We start from the raw sequence: 11,022 nt of genomic DNA, 5'->3' as shown, positions 1-11,022 counted from the left end.
TGCATGGCTAGCTCTCTAGGCAAGGCCACACTTGATTAGGGAGTACACTGGGGCTCTAATGTCTGGACATAGTCCATCCTGTAAACATCTGTGCATCATTTATATCACCTTCTCCAAAGAAAAAGTCATCTACCAAATCAGCTAATTGGAAGAATTTGAATCACATCTAGGCTGCAATATGGCTTTTGAGCTATAAATATGAACAGGATCTTGACTTATATCAAGATCTACATAGTTGCAGATCTCTGAAACACAGACACAGACACACCCAGACACACACACACACACACACACACACACACACACACACACACACACACACACACACACACAGCTCCCCGAGAGCATTCCCCATTACAGAAGGGTTCCTATCTGATTCCCCAACACCATCGGGTGTCCAACAATTCAATTCTGTTCTGACACTGACTCTTAGAGTTAGTGTAGATCACATAGGTTGAAAAGCCACACTATAATTGTGTCAACACAGATGGTGAGAAAGCAAAGTACCAGTGAAATTCATATGCTTCAGTGGAAACAAGATTTTGGAACTTTAGAGAGAGAAAAAAAAAATCTCATCCCTGAGAGTCCCTAGAATCACATATTAAAGAGTCCCTGAGATCTCCCCCAAAAGTGTTTCACTCCACATTATATGTAGGATGAGATTTGAGTCACTTAAATGTGACTATTAACTGAATGGTAGTCTCATAAAGTAGAGGCTATGAGGTTATCTTCAATTTTGACATGTGACTTTAAATATATACTTGAAGTCTAGTAATGTGAATGTGATTATCAAGGAAGAAAGTGGTATCTTCTAAGTTCAGCTCTAGATTTAGTTTTGGCAAGACAATGATTTTTAAAATTTTTATTTTAATGAGCTACAGCCAGAGGCCGTAAATGAAGCTGGTTAGAGAGTAGCATTCCGAAAAACATAAAAATGAAGTGCTTTGAACACATGATAGAACTGGCTCTTGAGAGAACTGCTAAGAAGGAAGTCAAATTCAGTCATGCAACTTCTCTGGTCTTACCTAGGGTCTAAGCTTCTAGTGGGTCCAAAGCATAAGCCCCAAGTATCACAATAGGATAGTGTTGTGAAGACTCCAGCCACATGGAAGTTTATTTTCTTATTTCTCTCTCTCACTCTCTCCTTCCTTCCCTCTTTCTTTCTTCCTTCTTTTCTTTCTTTCTTTCTTTCTTTCTTTCTTTCTTTCTTTCTTGCTTTTTTTCTTTCTTTCTTTCTTTCTTTCTTTCTTTCTTTCTTTCTTTCTTTCTTTCTTTCTTTCTTTCTTTCTTTCTCTCATCCTTCCTTCCTTCCTGCCTGCCTGCCTGCCTGCTTGCCTGCCTACCTGCTTACCTTTCTCTCTCTTCCTTCCTTTCTTTCTTTTCCTTGTTTTAGTCCTAGGGCCTGAACTCATGGTTTGGACACTGTCCTTGTGCTTTTTTTTGCTCAAATGTAATGCTCTACCGCTTGAGCTGCATTTCCTTTTCTGGCTTTTTAAGTGCTTATTGGAGAAGAGTCTCATGGACATTCCTTCCTGGGCTGGCTTTGAACTATGATCCTCATTTCTCAGCCTCCGGAGTACCTAGGATTCTAGGCATGAGCCACCAGCACCCGGTTGGAGGCTTTATTTTCTAACAAGAAGTGAGTTTGAGAGGATCACAGATAAAAGGTGGCCAAGAAAAAGGAAGATAAAGTTCCAAAGGGCAGGCAAGAGTGTATCTGCCAACTTGCGAACCAGACCCTGTGCTGCGCAGCTTTCTTAATGCAATGTCTGATGAAAGCCCTACAAATGGGTCTAGAAAGAATGTCCAATCAATGTTTAATAATGAATGGCTAATTATGACTCTTTTCAGACTTATCATGGAAATAGAGAGTGACAGAGATACCATACATTTGGAAGGACACATCCGAATCCAGGTCTGTGAGAATTCTTTTTTTGATCTTAAGACTACTTGATCAATCTATTCTGCCATTTGTTTCTATATATTAATGCTGAAGTTCCCTTATCTGTATTGACAAATCCTCTTTTCAAAGTCCATTTCAAACATTTAATGATTTCCTACTACATGTCAGACACTGGAAGATACAAAAATAGACAAAGTAAACCAGATGAAGACTTTGTCTTTCATAGTTCATATTTATTCTTCAAGCTCTCCTCCATCCTCCTTTCTCTCTGTGCCTCTGTCTCTCTGTCCCTGTCCCTGTCTCTGTCTCCTCTTTCCCCCAGGAAAATGTGATTTTTACATCATATTTCAAATGACAAGTTTAACAAACAAGTGTTCAAGAAGGGGGGTGTTTGTTTTTTTAACTGTCACTAATATATGTAACATAAAACTTACTATGAAGTTTCATTTTTTCTTAGTTTGAAATTTTTACATTTCATTTTTCTTTTTTTTGCCATCCTAAGGCTTGAACTCAGGGCCTGAACACTGTTCTTGGGTTTTTCCTCAAGGTCTAGTGCTCTGCCACTTGAGCCACAGCACTACTTCTGGCCTTTCCTATGTATGTGGTACTAAGGAATCCCACCTGGTCTTGCATGCTAGGCAAGCACTGTATCCACTGAGCCACACTCCCAGCTCTACATTTCATTTTGTTTTACAGACTAAAAATTTTAAGTTTTGCTATAACATACATATAAAATAGGGGCCCCTAAAGTATTTTTTAAATGACTGGCTTGTTTCACTTAATGTCAAGTTTCATACATGTTTAGGATATGTTGAATTTCCTCCCTTTTAAAAACTGAATAATGGCCTAGTGGTAGAGTGCTTGCCTAACATGCAGCAAGACCCAGGTTCCATTCTTTGGTACCACATACATAGAAAAAAAGCCAGAAGTGGTACTGTTGTTCAAGTGGTAGAGCTCTAGCCTTAAGAAATCCGGGCCGGGAGTTTGGCCTAGTGGTAGAGTGCTTGCCTAGCATGCATGAAGACCCGGGTTCCATTCCTCGGTACCACATACATAGAAAAAAGCTGGAAGTGGTGCTGAGGCTCAAGTGGTAGAGCTCTAGCCTTGAGAAATCCCAAGGACAGTGCTCAGGCCCTGAGGTCAAGCCCAGGACTGGCAAAAAAAAAAAAAAATCCCAAGGTCAGTGCTCAGGCCCTGAGTTCAAGGCCCAGGATTGGCAAAAAAATCAAAACTGAATAACATTCTATGTCTACCACTTATTTCATATGATTTTCTGCAGCAGACACATGAGTGAATATTGTTCATAAAGTGGCCACAAACATGAATGTACAAATCTCTCTTCATGAAACTTGCTTGTACTGCTTTTGGATATATGTCCAGAAGGGACTGCTAAGTCATGCGTTTGTTGTTGTTACTATTATTATCATTATTATGTCACCATCATCATCATCATCATCATCATCATCATCGGGATAACACCCTGGTCCTCCAATGTGTTTTATTATTCAATTAAACCCATAGCCCGTGGTAATAAAAAAAATTTGAGAACTACCCTACTGCTTTCCACAGGAGATATGATATTTCACATACTGAACATAAGGAAACCAATATATCTACATCTTTGCCAATACTTGGTTCTTTTTTCTTTTCTTATTTTTTAAATGCCATGCTGGGTGTGAAGTGGCATCTTTTCTAATTTACATTTTCTTTTTTTATATAATTTTTTATTTCAGTGTATAGAGGGGTTACAGTTATATTTGCCAGATAGAGACAAATATATCACACATTGATATCCCTTCTTATGTTTTTTGTCCCTACTACCCTCCCCCCACCCCTCCCCTCATGTTTACTTGTTTATTTGAAATAGGAGGGGAAAATCTATACAATTTACATTTTTCTAAATACTAATGATATCGGGCATCTTTTCACTGGCCATTCATATTTTTCTTATGTTACTGATATTATATTTTTTCTGTGTATTTTAAGTCCTTTGCCTATTTTTAAAAATGTTTGTGTTTGAGTGCTTTTATGAATTTTGGATAGTAACCCTTTATTAGTTACATCATTTACAGGAATCTCTTACTACTGTATAGCTTGCTTTTTGCTCTGTTGATTGTGATAGTTGGTGCACAAGTGTTTCAAATTTTTACTTAGTCCAATTTATGTCTTACTTTTGCTGCTTGTATTTTTTTATTTTTATTTTTTGCCAGTCCTGAGGCTTGAACTCAGGGCCTGACCACTGTCCTTGAGCCACTACCACTTGAACCACAGCACCATTTCCTGCATTTTTTTTCTGTGTATATGGTACTGAGGAATCAAACCCTGGTCTTCATGCTTCCTAGGTAAGCACTCTACCACTAGGCCAAACTGCCAGCCCCCTGTTGCTCATATTTTTGTTTGCACGCCTAAGAAATCAATGCAAAATTCAACACTGTGCAACTTTCTCCTTATGTTTTCTCCTATAAATTATATACCTTTAGCTCTTCAGCCTGAGTCAATTTTGGTACATATTGTGAGGAAAGAGACCAATTTTATTCTTTCATACCTAGATACCTACTTTTCCCAGCACTATTTGTTGAAAAGACTATTCACTATTTTTAAGTGAATAGTCAGTGGCTTTAAGAACATTCACATTGTGGGGTGGCCATTCACGGCCTCTCTGTCTCATCATCTTCACTGGAAATGCCTCCAATTAAGCAGTAAATCTTTTCACCCTTCTCCCTGGCCCCTAGAAACCACTCCTATGCTTTCTTTGCCTTGCTTACAATACACATTCTTAAGAACCATGCTTACAGGGGAAGTTGTGGGCATAGAAAGAAGCGCTATTAAGTCCAGGACTGGTAGCGATGCTGGTGGGAGAATGATAAGTGTCCTTTCAGGATTTTGGAGAGGAATGTCCAAAGAGAGGCAAGGACTGATCCATCAAAGAAGGGAGGACAAAGCCAATATGGCTGAACCTGTGATGAGCAGAGGCAAAGTCTTATAATGGGAATTGTGAACAGTATTCTGATGTCACAGTTCAATCGTGTTTTTTTTTTTTTGGTGGCTTTCTCTTTAAAGGCATAAGGGTTAATAGCTAATTTTCTTAATTCTTCTCTGGGATCTACCTTTTCATCTTCTCTCATTTCTTTTGTTGTTGCTGTTCTGAGAAGGGGATTCCAACTTAGTACCTGGCGCTTTCATTCATTGGCTAGTGCTCTACTAACTAAGCCATGCCTCCAGCCCTCACCTTCTGTTTTTAGAGCTTAGTTTTTCCTACCCTCCATCTGATTCCTCCTCTTTTTCAAAAGTTATAAACTTCTTGAGATACAATGTATGTATAGCATAATCCATGAATAGATGAAATGATTTTCACAGTATAAATATACCATTGTAACCTGAATCAGATGGCTAAATAGACCCTTGTCAACACCCCAAAAGGCCCCTTTCCCAGTGATTCCCAAAGGTTACATTCCTTTCCTGTACCTGAGCACTGTCCTTGGACTTTCTCAAGGCTAGAGCTCTACCACTTGAGCCTCAGCCCCATTTCCGGCTTTTTTCTATGTATGTAGTACCGAAGAATTGAACCCTGGTCTTTGTGTATGCTAGGCAAGCTCTCTACCACTGGACCAAACTCCCGGCCACAGCATTCCTTCTTTTTTGTTCTAAGCCAATTCCCATTCTGATGGCATGTTAGCAGTCATTGTGCTACTCCTCATCCCAGGCAAGATGATGAAGGGACTGACTGCCCAAATGTAACATGACATCAAATTCACAATATACCGCAGGATCAGAGTTCCTCTCGCTTGGCCCCGAGGGGTGACTGCTAGAAAACAGATGGTTCCTATTGGGGGCTATAATGGAGGAAGGACCGTACTTGTCCTGTGATCTCCTCCTAATATTTCAAGGAGAGTGAAGCTTAGAATTGCTAAACATTCCCACAAGGGCAATAAATTGCATTTTAGCTTGTTTCAATTACAGAATGAAATGGCCTGTTTTCTTGGCGTTACAAAACTTTTTTTTTCCTTCTCAGTCTTTTGTCCTCTGGTTTCTTGGCCCACAGGCACATGGCTTTCTTCCTTCTTCCTTCCTTTCCTCCCTTCCTCCTGCCCTCTCTTCATTCCTTCCTTCCTTTCATCCTTCTCTCCTTCCCTTTCTCTCATCTACTGCAAATTTTAACACAGCGTTTCCCCAGACCAAGACCTTTTAGGTAATCTTAAACTTAGAAAACACTAATTACAAGAAATTCTGGAAATGAGTAGGTTCACCATACCCTTCACTGTTTAGATTTTAAAGATAAATGAGTGCACAAATAATAGCTCAGATAATTCAGCTCAGTTAAAGGAGATCACCATGTAGGCATCATTTAATACAAATATAATACATTCCCTGAGCCCACAAAGTTTACTCTCGCTTTTTCCCAGTCCATGTCTTCCTGTCACTCATCATCATAGATCACCCTTGCCTGTTTTTGACTTTCAGATCAATGAAACTGCATGATATATGTTCCCTTGTGTCTGGTTACTTTTGCTCTTCATAGTTTTGAGAACCATCCCTGTTGTCATATCAGTATGCTCTTATTTATTTATCCATCCTTCTGTTCAAGGACATTTGGTTATTTCCCAGTTTTGGCTTCTGTATTAGTTAGATAAGGCTGCCATAACTGAGCACCACAGATGAAACATTATGGAGTGGATTCTGGTGATGGATGCCCAACAATGTGAATGCCCTTAAAGCCACTTACATGTGGAAGATAGTCTTTTCAACAAATGATGCTGGGAAAAAACTGGGTATTTATTTGCAAAAGAATGAAATTGGAGGGCCAGGAGTTTGGCCTAGTGGTTAAGGTGTTTGCCTAGCATGCATGAAGACCCGAGTTCGATTCCTTGGTACCACATACATAGAAAAGAGCCGGAAGTGGTGCTTAGGCTCAAGTGGTAGAGCTCTAGCCTTGAGAAAGTCCAAGGACAGTGCTCAGGCCCTGAGCTCAAGCCCAGGACTAGCAAAAAAAAAAAAAAAAAAAAAAAAGAATGAAATTGGACTCATCTCATGACATATACAAAAGAAAACCCTCAAATGGATCAGAGACTTAAATATAAGACCTAAAACTATAACCTTTTTTAGGAAAGAAATAGAAAGAAAAAGCTTCAGATGGGGGGCCGGGAGTTTGGCCTAGTGGTTAAAGTGCATGAAGACCCGGGTTCGATTCCTTGGTACCACATACGTAGAAAAAAGCTGGAAGTGGTGCTGAGGCTCAAGTGGTAGAGCTCTAGCCTTGAGAAAGTCCAAGGACAATGCTCAGACCCTGAGCTCAAGCCCATGACTGGCAAAAAAAAAAAAAAAAAAAAAAAAAGCTTCAGATGGCCTAAACACCAGGAATTAATTTTTTATGAACCTGGACTGTACAAGTCCAAGATCAATGTGTTGGCAGGACTGGTTTCTTCTGAAAGCCTCTCTCCTTGGCTGGAAGACACCATCTTCTCCGTGTCTTCACATGGCTTTTCCTCTACGTGTGCGTCCTAATTTTGTTGTTGTTGTTGGTGGTGGTCATCAGGATTGAACTCAGGGCCTGAGCAGTGTCCCTGAGCTTTTATTCTCAAGGACAGTGCTCTATCATTTTGAGCCACAGCTCAACTTTCAGTTTTTGAGAGATTACCTGGAGATAAGAGCCTCACCAACTTTCCTGCCTGGACTGGCTTTGAACCATAATCTTCAGATCTCAATCTCCTTAGTAGCTAGGACTCTAGGTAAAAGTCACCAGTGCCTGGCTATTTTTTTCTTCCCTCCCTCCCTCCCTCCCTTCCTCCCTCCCTCCCTCTCTCCCTTCCTCTTTCCCTCCCTCCATATCTCTCTGTCTTTCTTTTTCTTTTGTTAAAATCAGGGTACTAGTCACAGTGGATTAGGGCCTACCTCAATAGCAACATTTAACCATAATCACCTCTTTAAAGTCTCCGAATATAATTACATGTTGAAGTACTGAGAGTTAGGATTACAACATATGAATGGGGAACCACAATTCAGCTTGTGATAGTTCCTTTGATTAAACTAAACAATAAACAGTTTTGGACATATTTTGTACAGGTAGAGTGGTCCAAAGTCGTTAAACCAATTTATGTTCCCATTAGTAACGTGCAAGGGCTCTATAGTTTTCTGTCTTTACCAGTTGCTTCATTTTTTCAGCTGAAAATCAGACCCACAGAGAAAAGGTATGAGGCTCTTACCTATATACAGATGGTGGCCTGAGGCTGCAGAGCAGAACAGAGCATGCGAAAGAAATCCTTACCCTATCCAGAATTTCATCCAGTTATTTACTCACCAAAACAGGATGGCAAACCACCTGTGGCTCAGGTCCTGACAAGAGAGCCAGGAAGGGGAGGAACAGACAGCAAAGCTAATGACTTAGTAGTCCCTCAATGTCCATGGGAGACTGGTCCCAGAATAGCACACAGAAACCAAAGTCCCTTATATAAAATGGCACAGTTTTGCATATAACCTGTGCACATTCTCCAGGATACTTTAAATCAGCTCTAGATTCCTTATATCACCTAATACAATGCAAATGCTATGTAAATAGATGCTCTACTATATTGTTTACAGACTAGTGATAAGAGGGAAAAGTCTGCTCACATTAGTAGTTGCTTTAAAAAAAACTAAAAGTATTTTTAATCCACAGTTGATTGTGGATATAGAATCCAGATACAAAGTGCTGCTTTTTAAATTGCAGACTGTGGTATGCAGTGAGCAAGGCACTGACAGAACGTGTGCTGGGGAATGAGGCCATTCAAAATGGGAAGATAAAATTGTCTTTTCTAAAGGGCCTCTCTGATAGAGGGCTGATAGAACACCCAAGAGTTAGAAGCAAAGGCGCAGATAGGCAGAAGATGGGAAGAGCTTTAAGGTCTGGAATTGATTTGCTCCTAGAAGGGGAGGAGCAGGAACTGGCATGTGTGAAACTGGAGTTGAGTATGATGGGGAGGGGTCTAGGAGCTGCTGCACTGTAGGTCATAGAGGACTTTCATTATCGGGCTAATGGTAAACAATTAGAGGGCTTTAGGGAAGTGGCAAGCAAGACCCAAAATGGCATTGCCGCCTGGATTGTTGGATAAGAAGCAGCCTTGCTTTAGGAGACTGCTATTCCTGCCTAGGTGAGACTTGTTGATGACCTGGAAGGAGGAGGTGGCAGAAGAGTAGTATTTTGGAGGCAGAATAGAGAGGAACTGGTGAGGGGTAGGATGGGATGTTGGGAACAGGAGGTAAGTCAAATTAATGTCTAAGTTTTGGCTTCGGACCTCTAGACAGTGGGCAAGACTTAACCCATCATCACCAACTTATCTTTGTCTGCACTTCTTAGTACTTGGTATTATATTTATCCTACTCCTGAGAAATGTGTATCTTCTGCTTCAGGGGAAAGATGTCCAACAAGCATTTATTTATTTATTTTGCCAGTCCTGGGGCTGGAACTCAGTGCCTGGGCACTGTCCTTGGGCTTTCCTCAAGGCTAAAGCTCTACCACTTGAGCCACAGCACCACTTCCAGCTTTTCTATGTATGTGGTACTGAGGAATCGAACCCGGGTCTTCTGCAAGCACTCTACCACTAGGCCAAACTCCCAGCCCCCAACAAGCATTCTTAAATGAAGAACTGATTGCATGCATGAATGGAAGGAGTTTGAGTTTTTGCACATACACATAGTCTTTGTTGCCATTCAATAGAGCAGTTTATGAATACACTGCATCTTGATTAATGTCATCTCTTTCATCAATTTCCTCCAGCCCATCCCATTCTATTCCTTCCCTCATTTTTCTTAATTTTGTAGGATGTGCATTGGATTTTATGACCATATTCCCCTCCCTTTCTCTCTTCATTCATCCACCACTCTCACTTTGATCCACCCTTTCCCTTTTGAGCACCCATTTCCTGGTGTTTCTTTTGTTAGCCTTTCTAAGTAATTACACCATTTCAGTTCTCCCTTAAATCTTTTGTGTACACTTGCATACCACCTCAAGGTGTTTTTTTTCTCTTTAAAATTTTATTGTACTTATAAAGGTAATGTACAGAAGGGTTACAGTTAGGTAATTCAGGTAAAGAGCAAAATTGTTTGGACAATGCCAGCCCTTCCCTTGCTGTCTCCCAGTTTCTCCCTCCTGTCCCCACTCTCAAATTGTGTTGTTCATTTTCAACTTCAAGTCTAGTGAGTATCACTGCTGCATTTGTCACCCTTTGTCCCTCCAGGTATTTTTTTACATTTAAGATAGCATTCTGTGACATCAATTAGCCATTTTAAAGAAAGTGTATGATTCAGAGATATTTAGTATAACCACAATCTTGTACAACCATTATCTCTATCTTGTTCCAAAATTTTACTCCATCCCCAAAGGAGATGCTAAACAATCATTCCCATTTCCTCCTCAACCTTTCTGTCTCTATCATTTACCTATTAAGGATGACTCATATAAATGCAATCATACAGTATGTGATCTACATTATGTCTTCGTGCATATGGTAACTTGCATTAGCACATCCTTTTGAAGGCTCACTAATATTCCGTTGTGTGGATGTATCATATTTTGTTACTCATGCTCCCTTGTGGACATTTGCCTTTTTACTTTTTGGCTTTGGTATGACATGAACATTGAATCCAAGTTTTTAACGTGTATTTAATTATTTTAGTATATGCCTAAGGTAAGGAAGGTCTGGGTCATACGGTAATCTATGCCCAGATATTTTTTTGTTTGTTTATTTGTTTTTTTTGAGAATCCGCCAAACGTTTTCCAATAGCTCAATTTCTGCTGAAGAAAGGAGGCAGAGATAAGGGCTTTTCCTCCCCTCCACAAACCATGAATGCCACCATTCGCAATCAAATGACTTAGAATCTTCTGTGGACTTACTGCTAATCTTCTACGTGGGGACAGTGAACTTCTGTGAGCAGAGTGAGTTGCTGAGTCTGGAACACAAGAGTTAGGCCCCCAAATGACGTGTCTTCCCTCCTCCTCTGCCTCCCCGCGCTCATCCAGCGGTTACCCTGGTATCCTGGGACCGAGTTCCAGTCCAGAGGTGCCGGGTGGGCAGACTACAACTCCCGGCATGCACCCCGCGGCCGCCCCGCCCAGCTGGGTGCGCATGCTTTGGCAGACGTGGCAC

The sequence above is a fragment of the Megascapheus bottae genome, chromosome 1, assembly GCF_031878675.1.
Source record: "Megascapheus bottae isolate mThoBot1 chromosome 1, mThoBot2.hap1, whole genome shotgun sequence".
NCBI classification, from domain to species: Eukaryota; Metazoa; Chordata; class Mammalia; order Rodentia; family Geomyidae; genus Megascapheus; species Megascapheus bottae.
This window is presented reverse-complemented; position numbering follows the sequence as displayed.